Below are 19715 nucleotides of genomic sequence, written 5' to 3'. Positions count from 1 at the left end.
TGTCCAAACAATCGAACTTCTTTCTCCCAAAAGTGACACTTACTGAACTTAGCGTATAACTGCTGCTCTCTCAAAGTCTGCAATACGACTTTCAAGTGTTCTCTGCGTTCTTCTTCATTCTTAGAATACACCAGAATATCATCTATGAAGATAATCACAAACTTATCTAGATATGGTTGAAAAATTCTGTTCATCAAGTCCATGAAATAGGCAGGAGCATTGGTCAAACCAAAAGGCATTATAAGAAATTCGTACAACCCATACCGGGTCCAAAAAGTAGTAAGCGGTGTACTTTCCTCTGACACACCCATTTGATGGTAACCCATTTTGAGAACAAATTGAGAGAACATGGCTGCCCCCTTTAACTGATCAAATAAGTCATCAATTCTAGGTAGCGGATACTTGTTCTGATAGTCACCTTGTTTAGCTCTCTATAATTTATGCACATACGGAGAGTGCCATCTTTCTTGGAGACAGATCGCAAGTGCTCCCCACGGGGAGTTACTTAAACGAATGAACCCTTTCTGAAGCATCTCTTCCAGTTGCTTTTTCATCTCCATAAGCTCCTTAGGCGCCATTCTGTATGCCACCTTAGAAATTGGTGCAGTTCCCGACACTAGGTCAATGCGAAATTCTACTACCCGTCGGGGTGGAGATCCAGGTATCTTTAGAAATACATCCTCAAACTCACGTACCACATCTACCTCACTAATATACTGCTTAGGGATTTCTACCGAGCACAGAAAACTCGTCATCATCGACTCTTCTCCATCGCTAGAAGTGTGGGTAAGCCATGGCATACCGGGAATATCTATATTTACAGTCCTTCTAACACAATCTAGAGTTACAAAGTGTTTTCGCAGCTAATCCATACCCAAAATAATTGTAAACCCCTCAAACCCTAAAACAATTAGGTCCGCATACAAGACTTTGCCCGCAAAGTCAATCTCAAAATCTTTCCACATCTCAGAAAGAGTAACTGCCCCTTCTAAAGGGGTCTCAACACGAATAGGTGTAGACAAGGAGGTAGTTACAAGGTGTTCTCTTTCTACAAACTGCCTAGATATGAAACAATGAGAGACACTAGTATCAAAAAGTACTCTAATGGGTTCTTGAAAAAAATTAAAGATACCTTCCAGCCATCACCTTCAAGTTAAACACACAAGAAGAATTTGTTCATAAATACTTAGAATAAATTTAACCACCAAAATAAACTAGCTAACGCATGTTCCCACAATCCGAGGATCACCTAAACTTTCACTAGTCTAGGGTAACCTAGAGCTCTGATACCAAACTGTCACGCCTCAAAATTTGGACAATTAAATATTAAATTAGGACTAAACCCCAATTAATATTCCATCATCCAATTCCTAGAGGTGAAACAAAAAACTAAACTCCAACCAAACCATCCACCATAATTTCATAACTAACCAATACCTTAACATTAAGGTAGCAACAACTAGTTAAAACAACTTAAACAAAGTACGGTTACAAACCATGCCAAATTATTCCAATACTAAAGTCATAAAAAAAAAATAATAATAATAAATACATAAACTAATATCAACCCTAAGTTCAAGAAAACAAAAGAAATCCAAATGACAAGCCCAACAACTAAAGTAATTCCACGTCACCACCGTAGCCCCACTTAATCTTGCAAAGGAAGCTCGGCTGCGCTCAAACAGAATGCACCCGGGTTGCCAAGAGACAAAACGGGTCAGTATACAGATATATTGGTATGAGTACAAGATTCAACACCCACGTTTCCACCAGACACAAACAAAAATATATTTAATTCTTGTTACGGGACAAGACAAGTAGTTCCAACCGCACCGAGATGAATGCTTAGTTTCCTGAGATAAGGTGACATTTAGTTTTTTACCCGTACACCACATAATATAAATTGAATATTAAATAAACAAAATAGAAATACAAATATGGTGGGTCAGCCCTGCATAAAAAAATTAGTAAGACCCACCATCCTGCAAAAAAATAAAAATAAAGTTAGCATAATTTAATCATAAGTAACTTACTGAAGAAGTATAAAAATGCACCGTTTTATGCTTAAATAATTTGAATTAACCAAAACTCAAAGAATAAAAGTTGTACATAATCAAATTTCCTAAAAAACAACACAGACGAATTTAATAGAAACTGAACAGGTTGAGAGAAAAACTTGATAGAAAAATCTAAACGGAATTCAATCGAAAAATCTGAAGCTGAAAACGAACAAAAACTGCCCTAAGATGATTTTTTTCGGAAAATTTTAAAACACGAAAAAAGTGAAGAATAATGTTTTACTTTAGTTTACACGAAACCAAAAAAAAATGAGTCGTTTCGTGGGTTAAAACAACCTCTAAAATCTGCATTGCCAAAATGAATCAAAACTGACAATAACCAAGGCCATCCGATTATAAGTTCCAATCGATCTTTTTAATAAAAAGCTAAAACACAAAAGTTGTCCAAAATCACGTATACATGCTTTTGCTCAAATTTCATAATTTATTGAGATCGATTACTATTTTTCAACATGTACAAATCAATACAATACACACTATAACAATCATCTCATAGGTAAATTCTTTGTACCTTAACTCCACCACTTCAGCCTCCACTTCCGGCCTACACATATATCCCATGTGCCTCCCGTATACCTAACCAGCTCCAAAGCCAAACTTGCACGGGGATATCGTTCTGAGTTTGACTCACACTCCCCGGATGGTTAGCATATACGTGCGCGCGTAAATCAAAGCACTCGTCTACTCATGAGAACGAGGCAACAATATATATATACACAACATCTCACTCATGAGAATAAACATAACAATGCCGACCCTAAGGCATTCAAATAAATTTCATAATCCTCACTTTTTTTATACACTCTTTCTCACCAACACTCAAATAAAACAACAATTCATGGAGTCATGGTGGAGTATAAGGAATTTATCTATAGGTTCCTAATTTATTTTAATTTCATATGTTCATGAGTATGATTATAACCAGAAAATAAATACATATAAAAACTCTAAACCTTTGCATATGAAACTAATCAAAATAATTAAAATCAATCGATCATCTAAAAATTCTAAACCTTACATACACAATTAATCAAAATAATTAAAATCAATTAATCATCTAAAAACCCTAAACCTTACCTACACAACTAATCAAAATAATTAAAATCAATCAATTATCTACATGCAACATACAAAATCAAATCAACTTCAAATAAATAAAACTAATGAATTAAACATAAATTAAGGGAAGTGAGTTTTATACTCACAATATTTTTTTGAGATCAAAGAATCACTTAAGAAAATTAATGGAGTCACCAAAATAAAACCCTAATCTTTTTTTTTTCTTCTCTTCTCTCTTTCCCGTCTCTCGACCACATACAGCACTCTCTCTCTCTCTCTCTCTATCTCTGCGCCTTTCCTGTCCTGTTTCTCTTTTTTTTTTTTCTTTCTTTATTTTCTTATCAACTTCTAAACCTAGTTGATTACATATTATATTATATACATACCTAATCTCATACATAATAACCTAAACCTAGTTGATTACATATTATATTATATACATACCTAATCTCATACATAATAACCTAGTAAACTATTATATAATATTATACAACAAATTATAATATATATAAATATAAATATAAAATAATATATATATATAACACTTTTTTTTTATATATAACAAATATAAATATATAAATATTTGGATTAATTAAATAACACATTAAATTAATTAAATATCACATTAAATTCTCATGTGACCACATAATTAATAAAGTCAAAAATAAAATAAGATAATAATAATCATAATAATAATAAATAATGACTTAAGAAAATTAGGATCGCTACAAATACCAGCATAATTCCAGCAGTTTGAGATCCAAAAAACAATCTGAAAATTCATTTTTGCAGTCCATTTTGCTCTTTCTTTGCATAATTTTTCATATTATTTTAGGAAAAAATTCAGAGAGGTTAGAACACAAGTTTTGTTCGCCGAACAAATTATTTGGAGTGCTACTACAATTTGTGAAGATCATTGTATCCTGGGAGATAAACGTCATTTATCCATAAGTACCGTAGCGGGGCGAATCTGTCTTAAGGACAGGGTGTCACACACTCGACTTAATCTTTTTATTATTTATTTGGTTCGGTAAAATAAATTCGGTAAGTAATTTATTTTTTATTTGTTTGATTTGCTTCAATTTATTTTTTACACAAAAGATTGTTTCAACACTTTTTTCCACAGGTACTCTCTATTACAAGGGAATTGTTTGAAGGGTTGCACACTATATGCAAGGACATATAAAATTTGTATAAGTTTTTACAAATATGCATAAATTATTTTATAAAATTGTATAATTTAAATACAAATTCACGTAAATTAATTCATAAAAATTTGAGATTTCACAATTTGGTATAAGTTTTCACAAATATACGTAAGTCATCTTACAAAATTGCATAGCTTAAATACATATTCAAGTAAATTAATCTATAAAAATTTGAGAAATTACAACTTGCCGTAACTTCTCACAAATATACGCAAGTTAACTTACAAAATTATGTCACTTAACACAAATTAGCATAAATTAACTCATAAAACGTGTTGTAAGTTCTCATAAAAATGTGTAACTTAAGTCACAAAAATACATAAATAAATAGCCTTGCATACTCAAGAATTATCCATTCTATAAATGGGAAACCCTATGTACACACCCCTTTTAAGGGTATATACCATATGCACCCTATTATAATTGTCGTAATTTTATTATAAAATTTCGTAATATCAATTACAAAATGCATAACCTCACCACAAATTAGCATAACAAAATATTCAAAATTTTGTAACTCATGTAACAAAAGTTTGTGACTTGGTTACGATATTTTTTATTACGTCAATTTATGGTGAGACTATATATTTTGTGATTAATGTAATAAAATTTTGTAATAAAATTATCCCAATTTATAATAAGGTGCATATTCCCATTATAAATTCGTCATGTCATAGTTGCTAGAACATGCTGAATTACATTTCTGTGTGTGTCAATTTCCGACCACACTGCCCACTTAGTACTCAACTGGAGAACACCGGCAAAATAGGTTAAGCCCAAACAACCTGCAACAGAAAGAAGAGATTCCGGCGGTGGCTCGTCCACCCGGGAGCACTCCGACGATCAAGCCAGTAAAATATCTCTCAAAGATAACCAATAGTGCTTAACTCACTAGACAGAGCATAAAAGACATACCTTAGACCCATGGGGGTGCCTCTTTTTTATAGCCAACACAATCCTAGTCCCAATAGAAGCCTAGCTCTAATGGATTTAGGATTACTGCTAATCTTGGACTCCCAGTAGGATTGGGATAAACTCTCTAAGAGTCTTATCTTTATCCAAACTGAAGTCTTCTCTCATTCTAGGACTCTTGTCCCTGATCCGCTTATCTCGGATTCCGATATCTTTGGAGATAACCTCGGCCTAGCCGAGATAACCTCGGCGTCATGATCAGGACACGTGGCACCTCGGCCGATACGTCGGCGTCACCTTGGCCACGTGTTGGTACTTAGAAAATATATCCCCACAACTGCCCCCTAGGTTCTATTACCTCGGTATTCTGAGGTGATGGAACCTATATTAATACTTGATTCCAGTACGTCGGCTCAAAATCTCTTAGCCGAGATCATCATTAAGGCCGACATGCCTTCTTAAAGACCAAGGATTCCAAGAGCTCCTTCACGCGTATGAGCTGTCATACATAAAAACTCAACCGTTTTGGCCACGCGTCTTCCCTTTACGGGATCGTACTTCGTACGCGCTTGCAAGTCGTCTTGCGCTTGTATGTGCCGTCTGACAAATCCGTCATTCTAGGCTTATTAATTCCGTTCGGCCGCCTTTTTGCATTTTTTTGACAAAACTTCCCTCATTCCTTCGTCTTTTCACTCTTCTCCATCGTTTCTGAGGCTTTCTCTCTCCCTCTCTAGCTCTTTCTTCCAAATCCTCCATTGTTCAAGCTTTTCTAGCTCCGCAACTTGCTCTGCTTACCTCTTCCGGCGAGTTTTTCACTGCTCTGTCGTTTTTGCAACTGTCGTCTGACTTCGGCAATCCTTACACCGGCTTCACTTTTTCTGGTAAGCCACTGTTCCTCCTGGTTTTATTGCTTGTTGCTCTTCAAAAAGTTCCGCTTCATTATTTATTGCCATTGATATATTGCTCAAGTATTCAATTTATGAATCATGTATTTATATGTGTTTATTGCATGACTTTGCATTTGCCCATGTCTTGAATACGCACACTGCTCACAATGTTCTTGCACTTTTGCCACTGTTCTTGGCCTTATACCCTTGCACTAATAGTGTTCTTGATAGTTCATCACTGTTCTTGATTCTGAAACGCATTCTTGCTTTTCTGTTTTTTGTGATTTTTCTAGATTCGTGCCTTCAATTTTTGTTTCCATAGATCTAGGTTTGGGATTTGTTTGTAGAACCCACGAGTCTTAGGAAAAACTGAAACGATTCCCCATAGATTCTGTGTATTTTTGGATTTTAGTTGAGGTCCGTTAAACCCTCCAAAACACTCTCATCTGAAATCCAACTCCTCTAGCTAAGCCGATATCATGGGTATGTGGAAGCATAGGGTAGACACCCCGACCAAATTAGAGCACTTTAGGCGAGGGTTTAACATCCCGACCGACGTTTATCTGAGGTTGGCTGGGGAAGATGACTCTATCATGCCCACAGCTAATTCTCTGCCTTTCCCTGTTGTGGCATTCATTGAGTGTGGTCTTAGGCTCCCAGTCAACATCCTTTTTCGAGAAGTCCTTTACTACTATAAATTGAACCCGATGCAGCTCGCCATCAATTCCTACCGAGTCATCAATGGTATAATAGCCTTAGGCCAACAAGAGAATGCTAGGGTTACCTTAGCCGACATCCAGTACTGTTATACTATGTGCGGTCTTTCACTGAAAGAGAAAGGTTATATCTATTACCTCAAGCCGAGGTCCACAGAGTATAAAATCGTGGCCAACCTCCCAGACTCCAACAAGGGAGCTGGGGATGATTACTTCATTACCTCGGGGAACTGGGAGTTCGCTCCAAACGAGGACCTCCACCTCTACCCTCTTCCTCGAACAGTTTTTGCAGAGGGTAATGGTAAGAGCCTAGTGTTTACAATTACTTGTTTTCTAAAGTCTCGAATACTTTGATCTAATTTCTGCGCTATTCTTTTTTGCAGTTCTTCCTCAGCCGCCAAAGGGCTTCTGCCAGTCTTTCTTTCCCAGCAAAGACTTAAGGAAACTATTGGATCTGCCAGTCCACAAGAGCAGTGCCCCTTTGGTACTCAATTTTATTCCCACCTACAAGTCGGTTCTTACCGACGTTCCAAAGAAGAAAAAGAAGAAGAGTCTGTCTCCTTCTTCTGCCACAACTCCTCAAGTTGAATCAATTTCTCGGCCAGATCAAGGATCAACTTCTGATCCAGCAGAGCAGCCGTCAACTTTGGCTCCATATCTGATCCCGATATCCCAACGCCAATGTTGGTGACGAACCATTTTTGCTGCCGAGATGGGCCGCCAGAAAGCAGTTGTTAAAGATCTCTTGGCCAACATTCCATCCACCGTAGACGCTCAATTAGCACCCACTTAGCCTCCAAAGCCAATGCAAAAAAGGATAAAAAAGGCTTAGCCAAAGGCAACGGTAACTCAGATTGACACTGAGGATACCTTGCCAATTTCGAAATTGGCTTCGAGCGAGAAAACCACCTCCGTCCCCGAGAAGAGGTCTGCTGAGGCCGAACCATCTCAATCAACTCGATCTAAGAGGCCGAGGTCAGAGTCTGCCACAGCGTCGGGCTCCATACAGGCTGGTGCCCCCTAGGCTCCACCTATCACGTTGGAGAACAGGCCAGTCTATGTTGAGGATAGTGCCGATGACATCAACGTCGGCGTTGCCCTTTCTACAGCCTTGCTCCTCCCCGGGGATCTCGACCGCAACGCCGAGATGACTGAGCATGAGAACTTCGCCTTGATGCTCTAGCGTTCTGTTCAAGTAAGTCTTTACACTTGGTATCTTTCTTTCTTTGTATTTAGAAAATGTTTAATAACTTCTGCTATGTTCATTTTCAGGCCTTTGAGAACTAGAAGGAGCTGGCCGACAAGAGGAGGGAGGTCTCCAGTCTACAGAAGACCAATAAAAGCTTATAGTAAAAAATGAAGACTTTGGCAGACCAAGCCGAGGCTGTTGTTAAAGCCAAAGATGATGCCGAGGAGAAGGCAGATTCTACAGAGGCCATCAGGAAGGTTCTTGAGGCCGAAAAGAAAGAGGCCGAGGAGAAGATGGCTCAGGCCCAGAAAGAATTACAAGACGCCTTGGCCATGAAAAAGGGCGAAATAAAAGCCACAGATGAAAAGGCATACTCTGAGGGGGTGGCTGATGTCACGGCCGACTACGAAAAGCAGGTTAAGCAGGCATGCAACAAGGGTTTTACCCTTGGTTGGATGGCTCTTCTGAAAAAACTTGAAATGTTGGACATAACCTCAGTTTAACTTTAACTTGTAAATTTTTCACAAATTTCAACAAGTGTTAAACATGATCTCGGCCTAACTTCAACTTGTCAATTTTTCACAAATTTCAACATGTGTTAGACATAACCTCAGTTTAACTTCAACTTGTAAATTTTTCACAAATTTCAACAAGTGTTAAACATGATTTCGGCCTAACTTCAACTTGTAAATTTTTCACAAATTTCAACAAGTGTTAGACATAACCTCAGTTTAACTTCAACTTGTAAATTTTTCACAAATTTCAACAAGTGTTAAACATGATCTCAGTCTACCTTCAACTTATAAATTTTTCACAAATTTCAACAAGTGTTAGACATAACCTCAATTTAACTTCAACTTGTAAATTTTTCACAAATTTCAACAAGTGTTAAACACGATCTCGGCCTAATTTCAACTTGTAAATTTTTTACAAATTTCAACAAGTGTTAGACATAACCTCAGTTTAACTTCAACTTATAAATTTTTCACAAATTTCAACAAGTGTTAAACATGATCTCAGCCTACCTTCAACTTGTAAATTTTTCACAAATTTCAACAAGTGTTAAACATAACCTCAGTTTAACTTCAACTTGTAAATTTTTCACAAATTTCAGCAAGTGTTAAACATGATCCCGGCCTAACTTCAACTTGTAAATTTTTAACAAATTTCAACAAGTGTTAGACATAACCTCAGTTTAACTTCAACTCGTAAATTTTTTACAAATTTCAACAAGTGTTAAACATGATCTCGGCCTAACTTCAACTTGAAAATTTTTCACAAATTTCAACAAGTGTTAGACATAACCTCAGTTTAACTTCAACTTGTAAATTTTTCACAAATTTCAACAAGTGTTAAACTAATTTTAGTTTCTATATTCTATCTTTCCAGGAACCATTTTCCAATTCTTTGCCCCCTAATGTGAACTTAAGTTCTACTTGGGTCCTCATTATGCATGCATTCTAGGAACATCGGCAAGTATCGTATAGTTGTAAGAAGTCAAGCTAAAACTTTATTTATTTACTTCGGTAAATAATAAAGAACAAAAAAGTCTAATGATAGAAAATTTTCAAATTGCAAGTATTCCAAGGTCTTGTCAACTCTTTGCCTTCATTATCTTCAAGCCGATATGCCCCATTGCCTAATACCGAAGTGATTCTATAGGGTCCCTCCCAATTTGGGCCAAGCTTACCCTCTCTGGGATCCTTTTTGTTGCCGATGACTTTTCTCAAGACCAGGTCACCGACTTGGAACTCCTTTAGGTTAACCTTCTTATTATAAGCCCTGGTAAGCTGCTGCTAGTATGCTGCCAGCTGAATTGCAGCTCTCTCCCTTCTTTCTTCTAGTAGATCCAGATCTCGGGCTAATAATACATCATTGGTCCCATTCTTTACTCCTTGGGTTCTGATCCCTGGGATGCCGACCTCTAGAGGAATGACTGTTTCTGTGCCATAAGCCATGGCAAATGGGGATTCCCCAGTTGATCTTCTCGACGTAGTCCGATATGCCCAGAGTACGCTTGGCAGTTCATCCACCCACTTTCCTTTCGCTGCCTGCAGCCTCTTTTTTATCCCATCCAGGATAACTTTGTTAGATGCTTCTGCTTGTTCATTGCTTTGAGGAAAGCTTGGGGTTGAAAAATAATTTTTGATCTTGAATTTTGCACAGAAGCTTTTGATTAGCTTACTGTCAAATTGTGTTCCATTGTCAGCAACTATTGCTCTTGGAATCCCAAATCTGGTGATGATGTTCCTCCATATGAAGTTCTTCACGTCCACATCTCGGATCTTGGCTAGGGGCTCAGCTTCTATCCACTTGGTGAAGTAATCTGTTACTACCAGCAGGTACTTCCTTTGTCTAGTTGCTTGGGGCAATTGCCCAACGAGATCCATGCCCCATTGGGCAAACAGCTAAGGACTGGATACTGGGTTCAGGTCTACTGCTGGTTGGTGTATCAGTGGCGCAAACCTTTGGCACTTTTCATACTTCTTGACATAGGCCTCTGTATCCTTCTGCATGTAGGTCCACCAATATCCCTGAGTGATGGCCCTATGAGCTAGTGATCTGCCCCCAGTGTGGCTTCCATAAATTTCTTCATGTATTTCATATAAAAAATCTTCAACTTGTGAAGGATGTACACACCTCAAAAGGGGTCCAATGAAGGATCTTCTGTAGAGATGTCATTCCGCTGTCAGACTGAATCTTGCTGACTTCAATCTGATCTTGTGTGCCTCTTTGTGGTCATCTGACAGCATTCCTTCCTTTAAGAATGCTACAATTGCATCCATCCAGCTTAGTCCCATATCCACACACATTGCTTCACGCTCTGTGGTCAGTGGCTCGATGCTGGGGCCTGATAAGTAGTCAACTATAATTGTTCTTGCTTTTCCAAGTTGTATTGCACTAGCCAGGTTGGCTAGTGCATCGGCGTGACTGTTATCATCTCGGCTTACCTGATGTAGTCAGCAATTCTGAAACAAGGCCACCAACCTGTTGACTTTCTTTGCGTAGGCTGACATCCTTTCATCTTGGGCTGCGAACTCGCCGTTGTCTGGTTGACTATGAGCTGCGAATCACAAAAGACTATTACCTCATCTGCTTCTGCTACTACTGCCAGCTTCAGTCCTGCAATCAATGCTTCATACTCTACTTCATTGTTTGAGGCCTTAAACCCCAAACGAATGGATTGTTCTAATATTTGTCCATCTGGAGATACCTGAACTATTCCTGCCCCCGCTCCTTGTTGGTTTGAACTCCCATTAACAAACAGTCGGAAGGAGTCGCCGATGCAAATGCTGCAGGGTCTGAGTTTTTCTTTCTTCCTTTGTTTCGTTGCCTTCGGCTGGGCTTCTCTTTGTCGGTTTGGACATCGTTCACATCGGCTCAACAAAGCCTGATGTATGATGGATTCAGGCGTGAACTCGGCCACGAAGTCGGCCAAAACTTGGCCTTTGATTGCTGTTCTAGGTCTGTATTCTAGGTCATACTGGCCCAAGGCCACTGCCCATCTGGCTATTCTTCCTGTCAGATCTCCCTGTTGTAACAGGGACTTTAAAGGGTGTTCAGTTAGCACCACAATTTTGTGGGCTTGAAAATAATGGTTCAGTTTCTTTGAAGCCATTACTAATGCCAGTGCCAACTTTTCTAGTGGTAGATACCTGGTTTCTATATTAGCCAAGGTTTTGCTTACATAGTAAACAACCTTTCGTTTTCCTTTTTCTTCTCAAATTACCACTGCACTTACTGCATGTTCTTAAATTGCCAGGTACAGGAATAGCTCCTCTCCAGGTTCTGGATTTGAAAGAACTGGAGCTGTGGTCAGATACTTCTTCAAGTCGGCCAAGGCGGCTTCGCACTCCTCGGTCCATAAGAAGTCTGTGGCTTTCTTCACTAAGTTGAAGAAAGGTTTGCACTTATCTGAGCTTCTGCTTATGAACCTATTCAGGGCTGCGGCCCTTCCAGTCAGCATTTGTACCTGTTTTGTTGATGTTGGGCTCTTCAACTCCAGGATGGCCTTGATCTGATCTGGGTTGGCCTCAATGCCCCTTCTGGCACCAAGTACCCTAAGAACTTACCAGATCCAACTCCAAATGCACACTTCGATGCATTGAGTCGGAGCCGATATGTCTTAAGGATTTCAAATACTGCTTTTAGGTTAGCCAGATAACCTTTAGGCTCCTTGGTCTTCACGACCATGTCGTTGATGTAAACTTCCACCATTCGGCCAATCAAGTGTCTGAACATCTTGATTACCAATCTTTGGTAAGTTGCTCCTGTGTTTTTCAACCCAAAAGGCATCACTTTATAGCAATACAACCCTTTTAGGGTGATAAACGTAGTCTTCTCTTCATCTGGGGGGTACATAGCTATCTGGTGGTACCCCCTGTAGGCGTCTAGAAAGCTCATCCTTTCATGTCCTGATGTGGCGTCCACCAGCTGGTCAATCTTGGGTAGAGGAAAACTATCTTTGGGACAGGCCTTGTTTAGGCTGGTAAAGTCCACGCAGACCCTCCATTTTCCATTCTTTTTCTTCACTACTACTGTGTTTGATAACTATGTCAGGTAGTTTACCTCTCGAATGGCCCTGGCCTCCAGAAATCTATTTACTTCTTCCTCCATTGTTTCGACGTGCATCAATGTCGGTCTTCTTGCTCGTTGGATTATAGGTTTGGCCGACCTGTCAACGTTCAGTTTATGGCAAGTGACCTCGGGGTCAATGCCAGACATTTCATGAGGCGTCCAGGAAAACACTTCAATGTTTGCTCTCAGGAAAGCCTCCAACTCTTTTTCTTCTTCTTCGGCTAAGCCCGAGACGAGAAGGAAGACGTGTTCTTCATCCCCCTCCTGGACGAGGATTTTCTTCAATGCTTCTTCACTCTTCTCGGTTGGCTCCTTGCCGACATCTTCTAGGACTTCTATATCCTCGTCTTCGATTTCTGCCTTCTCTGGTTCTCGTATGCTGCAAGTAGATTTCATTGCTACCATGGAGTAATTCTTTACCTACAGCTGATCTCCTCTGACTTCTTCTATCCCATGCTCTGTTGGAAACCGCAGTAGTTGGTGCAATGTTGAGGGAACAACCCTCATTACGTGCATCCATGGCCTCCCCAGAATTGCATTATAAGGGGAGGGTGTGTCGATTGCCTTGAACTCTGTCTGTATCTTCCTAGTGCCAGCCTACACCTCCAAGCTCGTTGTTCCCAGTGGCCATGTCAGCGTTCCATTGAACCTGACCATTGGGCCACTGGATTGCTCCAAATCGTCTGGGTGAAGGCTAAGCTCCTTGTAACACCTGACGTACATGATGTCATAAGAGCTGCCTTGGTCGATTAGGATGCGCTTCACTTGGTACTCCCCGACCTGGAGGGATACTACCAAGGCATCATTGTGGGGATATTGGACCATCTCAAGATCAGCTTCAGTAAAGGACACTGCTGGTCTTTGGTACACCTCGGCCCGATGTCATTTTTTCCTGACCTGGTACACGTGCTGCAAGTGTTTTACTCTCTGGTTCTCCCCCTTTATTTTGTTTTCGTTGACCTTCGAGTGAATTACATTAATTACCTGAGGTCCTCCTGCCTGTGGTTGCTGTGCTGGGGGAAACGGTGCTGCTGGTGCCTGAGGCAGTCTTGCCTGTTCTTCCCTTGTCCTGGCCTCATCTACAAGGTCCCTTAAATGGCCTTACCTTACCAGGTCTTCGAGGTGTGCTTTTAGGGCTCTCCAACCCTAAGTCATATACCCATCTTCGTTATGGTAAGCACAATGCTTACCAAGGCTTCTTCCTATAAATTCTCCTAGCACCCAAGCTGGTGCTTTGAAATAGGGTTGGGATCGGATTTTGTCTAGGACTTTGTGAATTGGGATTCGGAACACAATTGTGACTGCCTGTGTAGCCCTCAGTCCTATCTCTTTGTTGGATCCATTGTTACCTCGGCCTCGCTTTGGCGAGCCGTTACCTTTCTCTTGCTTCGTCTCCTTAGTTCCTGACGTGTTTTCCTCGGCTCTGGCATACTTCTTGATTCTGGCCATGAGCTCTTCCATGTTTTTTGGCAATGTCTTTGCCAAAGACTTTCATAGTGGACAATCGTCTTTTAGGCCGTTCTTGAAAGATACGACCACCGCCTCTTGATTGCACTCGGGTATTCGGTTGAACACCTCATAGTACCCTTTTGCATAGGCCTTAAGGCCTTCATCCTTACTGATTCTCAGAGCATCAATGCGTCCACCCTCAATGGTTGCAGTTTGTTTGTCACCAACATGCCCTCAAACATCTCGGCCAGGCCTTCCCAGGTCTTTACGCTCCCCTTTGGCAGTTTGTGAAACCAATTCGATGCAATCTCCTTGAAGGATGAGGGGAACACTTTGCAGAGTAACGGCTCGTTCCCACTGTATAATGCCATTGAGTTCAGGTATAATCCAACGTGGAAGTTGGGGTCCAACTTACCATCGTATATTTGGAACCTCGGCATACTAAATCTCTTCGGAGCCTCAAATTTGTCCAACTCCACTGAGAATGGTGTTTTCGGCTTAACAGGGGAAGTTACCTCGGCATCAGCATTTTGTTGCTTCCTCTTAAGGTAATCTATCAAGTCTTCTTTGGTCCGTCCAGGAGCTCGGCTATCTCCTGATTTCAATCTTTTAGGTGCACTGCTCTCTACTTCGTTGTGAGCCCTCTTCGACCTTTCTCCATTAGTTGTGTCGAAGCACAGCGCCTGCCCTTGAACATGCCGATGTTCTTTGGGGTCTGCTTCCTTGGTGCGATGCGTCCTCCGAGATTCCTTCCTCATTGACTCTCCTTGCCCGACCTCCCTTGAAGGCTGGTGAGAGTGTCTTTTGCTCCTGGTGTGCTGGGGGGCTATAGGGATTGTTTTCTGCCCTCCCTTTTGGGCATTGGTCGCTGGAATCGGCGTGTCCTGCAGCGGGAACAGTGGCTGCATAACGTTGTTTTGCATCATAAAATTGATGACCGATTGCAAGTCTGCCAATTTGTTTGCCATCTCTTTCACTTCTTCATCCCTCCGCAGGCATCTATCCTTCCATACCTGGAGGTCATCCTCGTTGTAGTATCCGCTTTGATCTAGTTTCCTTGGCACGTCGCCATCCTGGCTGACGTCTTTCTTGCCGTGATTCTGGTTCTGAGTCTCCTCATTGCGACCATTTTCCTCCATATTAGGATCAATGTGCTTACCGTTCCCAGCAGGGGTTTCGTCCCCAACCTTATCCTTCTGTCCGTTGCTGGCCATCTATTCTCCTTTCTTTCCCACAGACGGCACCAAATTGTGTGTGTCAATTTCTGACCACACTGCCAACTTAGTACTCAACTGGAGAACACCGGCAAAATAAGTTAAGCCCAAACAACCTGCAACAGAAAGAAGAGATTCCGGCAGTAGCTCGTCCACCCGGGGGCACTCCGACGATCAAGTCAGTAAAATATCTCTCAAAGATAACCAATAGTACTTAACTCACTGGACAGAGCATAAAAGACATACCTTAAACCCATGGGGGTGCCTCTCTTTTATAGCCAACACAATCCTAGTCTCAATAGAAGCCTAGCTCTAATGGACTTAGGATTACTGCTAATCTTGGACTCCCAGTAGGATTGGGATAAACTCTCTAAGAGTCTTATCTTTATCCAAACTGAAGTCTTCTCTCATTCTAGGACTCTTGTCCCTTATCCGCTTATCTCGGATTCCGATATCTTTGGAGATAACCTCGGCCTAGCCGAGATAACCTCGGCATCATGATCAGGACACGTGGCACCTCGGCTGACACGTCGGCGTCACCTTGGCCACGTGTTGGTATTTAGAAAATGTATCCCCATAATTTCTATTAACAGTTTTAAACCACCACAAATATTGCATGTGTTGTGTCACTTTCAGATCTAAATACATATACAGCAAAGAATATTGCAAGACGAAAATATCACAATGATTCGAATTATCTATCTCGTAAGTCTTATAATAAAGGATATTCATATAAAAAATTAATTTCATTAAAAAATTATAAATACAAAAATAAATCAATTTTATTTTATAAAACGAATGGTAAAAACAATTAAAATTTAAATCATCTATTTTATAAAACAAAATATGATTTGTTCTTATGTTTGTAATTGTCCGATAAAATTAATTTTTTACATAAATGACTTTTATTGCGAGACTTAGTAGACCGACGGTTCGAATCATTAGTGCGGATCCGAATCAAAACTGATAAAAGAAATATGAAGATGAACTTATGAAGGGGAACTTATCCAATATTCAACCAGCACATTATAATTTTATTCATCTTTAATTTTAATTTTCTATTTTTTCTTCCTATCATCATCGAGGGTGTTTCTCCAGTGAATGTTAGTAAGTGAAAATTTTCAAATCAAATTGGTAATGGACTTCTAGATTATATAGATAGAGACATAAGAGAATTTTGTAGACCAGAGGCGAAGACTTAGCCCATGACAGACACCACTCAAAACTCAGTTGTGTAATCATGTTAGAAATTTTAGAGGTAATCAACTCAAATTAATTAGTAATGGATAGAGAATATCTAAATTATATAAATCGAACTTAAGTATGTATTATCAGGTAATTTTTTTTTTCTTTGGCGCATCGAAGGTGTAGCTTGGAAAAGGAAAAAATCTTGTGAGTGAGAAAACTCAATTCTCTACATTGTGTTTAGTTGAAAGATTTGGAAAGAAACATATGAAATCAGATAAAATATAAATATATTTTATTTATTTTTTATTTTTAATTTTTTTTTAAAATCCTCCAGCCAAATTTCCTAATCTAAAACAAGAGTTTTGACAAATCAGGTAGCTTTAATTGAGGCCTTAGCTAGTTAATTTAGGCAATAGATCTTGCAACTCTAGTAGAGGAGGGACCCAAAAAAAACAAAAAAACAAAAAAATTTCTCCAAAAAAGTATGTTAGATCTCATATTTGTTAGGAAAAATCAATAATTTCTCACAAGTAAATCAATTAATAGGAGTAAAAATTAATGTGAAAAAATTAAATCAAAAGAAACACAAGAATTTTACGTGGTTCCCTCAATGTGAGGTACGTCCACGGGATCGAAATCTGGTTCCACTATCAATCAAATAAGTTTCCAAATGATTACAAACGAAATACGAATGGTCTCATAAACTACCCTTAGGTGAATTTCAAATAATCACAAATAAATAAGAGGAAAGATCTCACCAAATAAATGAACAAAAATCTTCAAAAACATAATTGAAAAAGACCCAAAATAATCGACCCAAATCAACCGAATATCTACACAACCAATGCTCTAAAGTAGCCAATAAAATGAAGCAACCCAGCAGCCAAAACGTAGCCTCTTTGACCCAAAACTTTTTCACTCCACCGAATTGATTTCAATCAATATTAATGTTAAGCCACTCCTACTGCTACTTTTCGGAAGACTAAAACAATATATATATATTGTTGAATCTTGGATTTTTATCAAAGTCCTAACTACTATCATTGGGCTTTCAAAAGATACATATAATATCTTAAAAATATATTATAACCAATCCCAAACCAAATCAAATTCCTTTAATAAATCAATTGGGCCCCAAACTCCACTAAGGAGGTATACCCAACAATTCTCCCCCTACCGACTTAGGTGGAAACATCAACCATACCCGCCAAAGTTCAACACTTTAAATGTTTGTCCGTCAACAAAGCCTTAGTCAACATATCCGAAATATTATCATCTGTGTGAACATTTTCGAGTTGCAACAATTTTGAATCTAACACATTACGAATCCAATGGCACCTCACATTAATGTGTTTCGATCTTGAACGAAAAGTAAAATTTTTACTCAAGTGAATAGCACTTTGACTATCACATTAAAGCATATACATTTCTTGCTTCAAACCCAACTCTTGCAAAAATTTCTTCAACCATAACTCTTTTTTGCAAGCTTCCGTAATGGCAATAAATTCAGCTTCAGTAGTTGAGAGAGCAACATATTTTTGTAATTTAGATTGCCATGTCATAGCTCCCCCTACAAATGTCATCACATATCCCGAAGTAGATTTCCTAGAATCAACATCACCGGCCATGTCAGAATCCGTAAACCCATCAAGCATTGGCTTACCATCCTCAAAATACAAACACACCTTCAAAGTCCCTCGAAGATACCTTACAATCCATTTCACCGCTGCCTAATGTTCTTTACCTAGATTAGAGAGAAACCGACTCACCACACCAACGGCCTGAGCAATATATGCCATTGTACAAACCATGGCATAATCAAAGAACCAACTGCTGAAGCATAAGAATTTTCAGCATCTCTTCTTTGTCTTTCTCACTTGTAGGACATCGGTTCGAACTAAGTTTGAAGTGACCCGCAAGTGGGCAACCAACCGACTTTGCTTTATCCATGTTGAACCTCTCAAGCACTTTCTCAATGTAGCTTTCTTTAGACAACCAAATCAGTCCCTTTTTACGATCACGAACAATTTTCATACCGAGTATTTGCTTTTCCGGTCAATCTTTCATAGCAAAAGGCTTGCTCAACTCCAATTTTAACCTGTTAATTATGGTAGAATCTTGACCCACAATTAACATGTCATCAACATAAATCAAAAGAATAATAAATTTGCCATCCGAAAATTTTTTCACAAACACACAATAATCCGAAGTGGTTTTAGAAAAATCATTATTCATCATGAAAAAGTCAAATTTTTTGTACCATTGCCACGAGCTTGCTTGAGACCATACAAACTTTTCTTCAATTTGCAAACAAATTTATCTTTCCCTTTCTCTACAAAACCTTCCAGTTGTTCCATGTAAATTTCTTCTTCAAGGTCACCATGAAGAAATGCGGTCTTCACATCAAATTGCTCAACTTCAAGGTTCATACTTGCAGCCATGTCAAGTACAACCCAAATAGAAGACATCTTCACAAATGGCGAGAAAATCTCATCAAAATCAATACCTTTCTTTTGCTCAAAGCCTTTCACAACAAGACGGGCCTTATACCTTAGATTCTTACTAGCATTCTTCAATTTAAAAGACCCACTTATTTTTCAAAATTTTCCTCCCCTTAGGCAACTTCACTAAATTATAAGTGTGATTTTCAAGTAAGGAATTCATCTCCTCTTCCATGGCCTTTTTCCAATTATCTTTCTTTGCAGGCTTAATTGCTTCTTGGTGGCTCTCGGGCTCCCCTTGATCGGAAATCAATACAAATTCATTGAGAGGATACTTTCTTGAAGGTTGTCGGTCCCTTATAGATTTTTTCAACTCAAGTTGTGATGGCGATTCTTGAGTTGGATGCTCTTCCTAAATTTCGGGCTCTACTTCATTTGGAGTAGCATCATCCTCTGCATCTTCAGTAGGTGGCTGCACATCTCCCCCATTTTCATCATCAACTGAAGATGAAGGAGATAGATCCATGTCAATGAGATCAATAGTTTTTTACTCCGGTTGATCACTTTTGCCAAAGTCTTTAATTGTTTGGTCTTCAAGAAATACAACATCACGGCTTCGAATGACTTTCTTGTCGACTGGATCCTACAATCTATACCCAAATTCATTACGCCTATAGCCAAGAAAAATACATTGTCTTGACTTACTATCAAGCTTGGACCTCTCATCCTTTGGAATATGAACAAAAGCTCGGCAACCAAACACTCTCAAGTGCTCATAAGACACATCTTTGCCGGT

The sequence above is a fragment of the Camellia sinensis genome, chromosome 2, assembly GCF_055761805.1.
Source record: "Camellia sinensis isolate YWXY chromosome 2, ASM5576180v1, whole genome shotgun sequence".
NCBI classification, from domain to species: domain Eukaryota; kingdom Viridiplantae; phylum Streptophyta; class Magnoliopsida; order Ericales; family Theaceae; genus Camellia; species Camellia sinensis.
Note: the sequence above shows the minus strand (reverse complement) of the source record.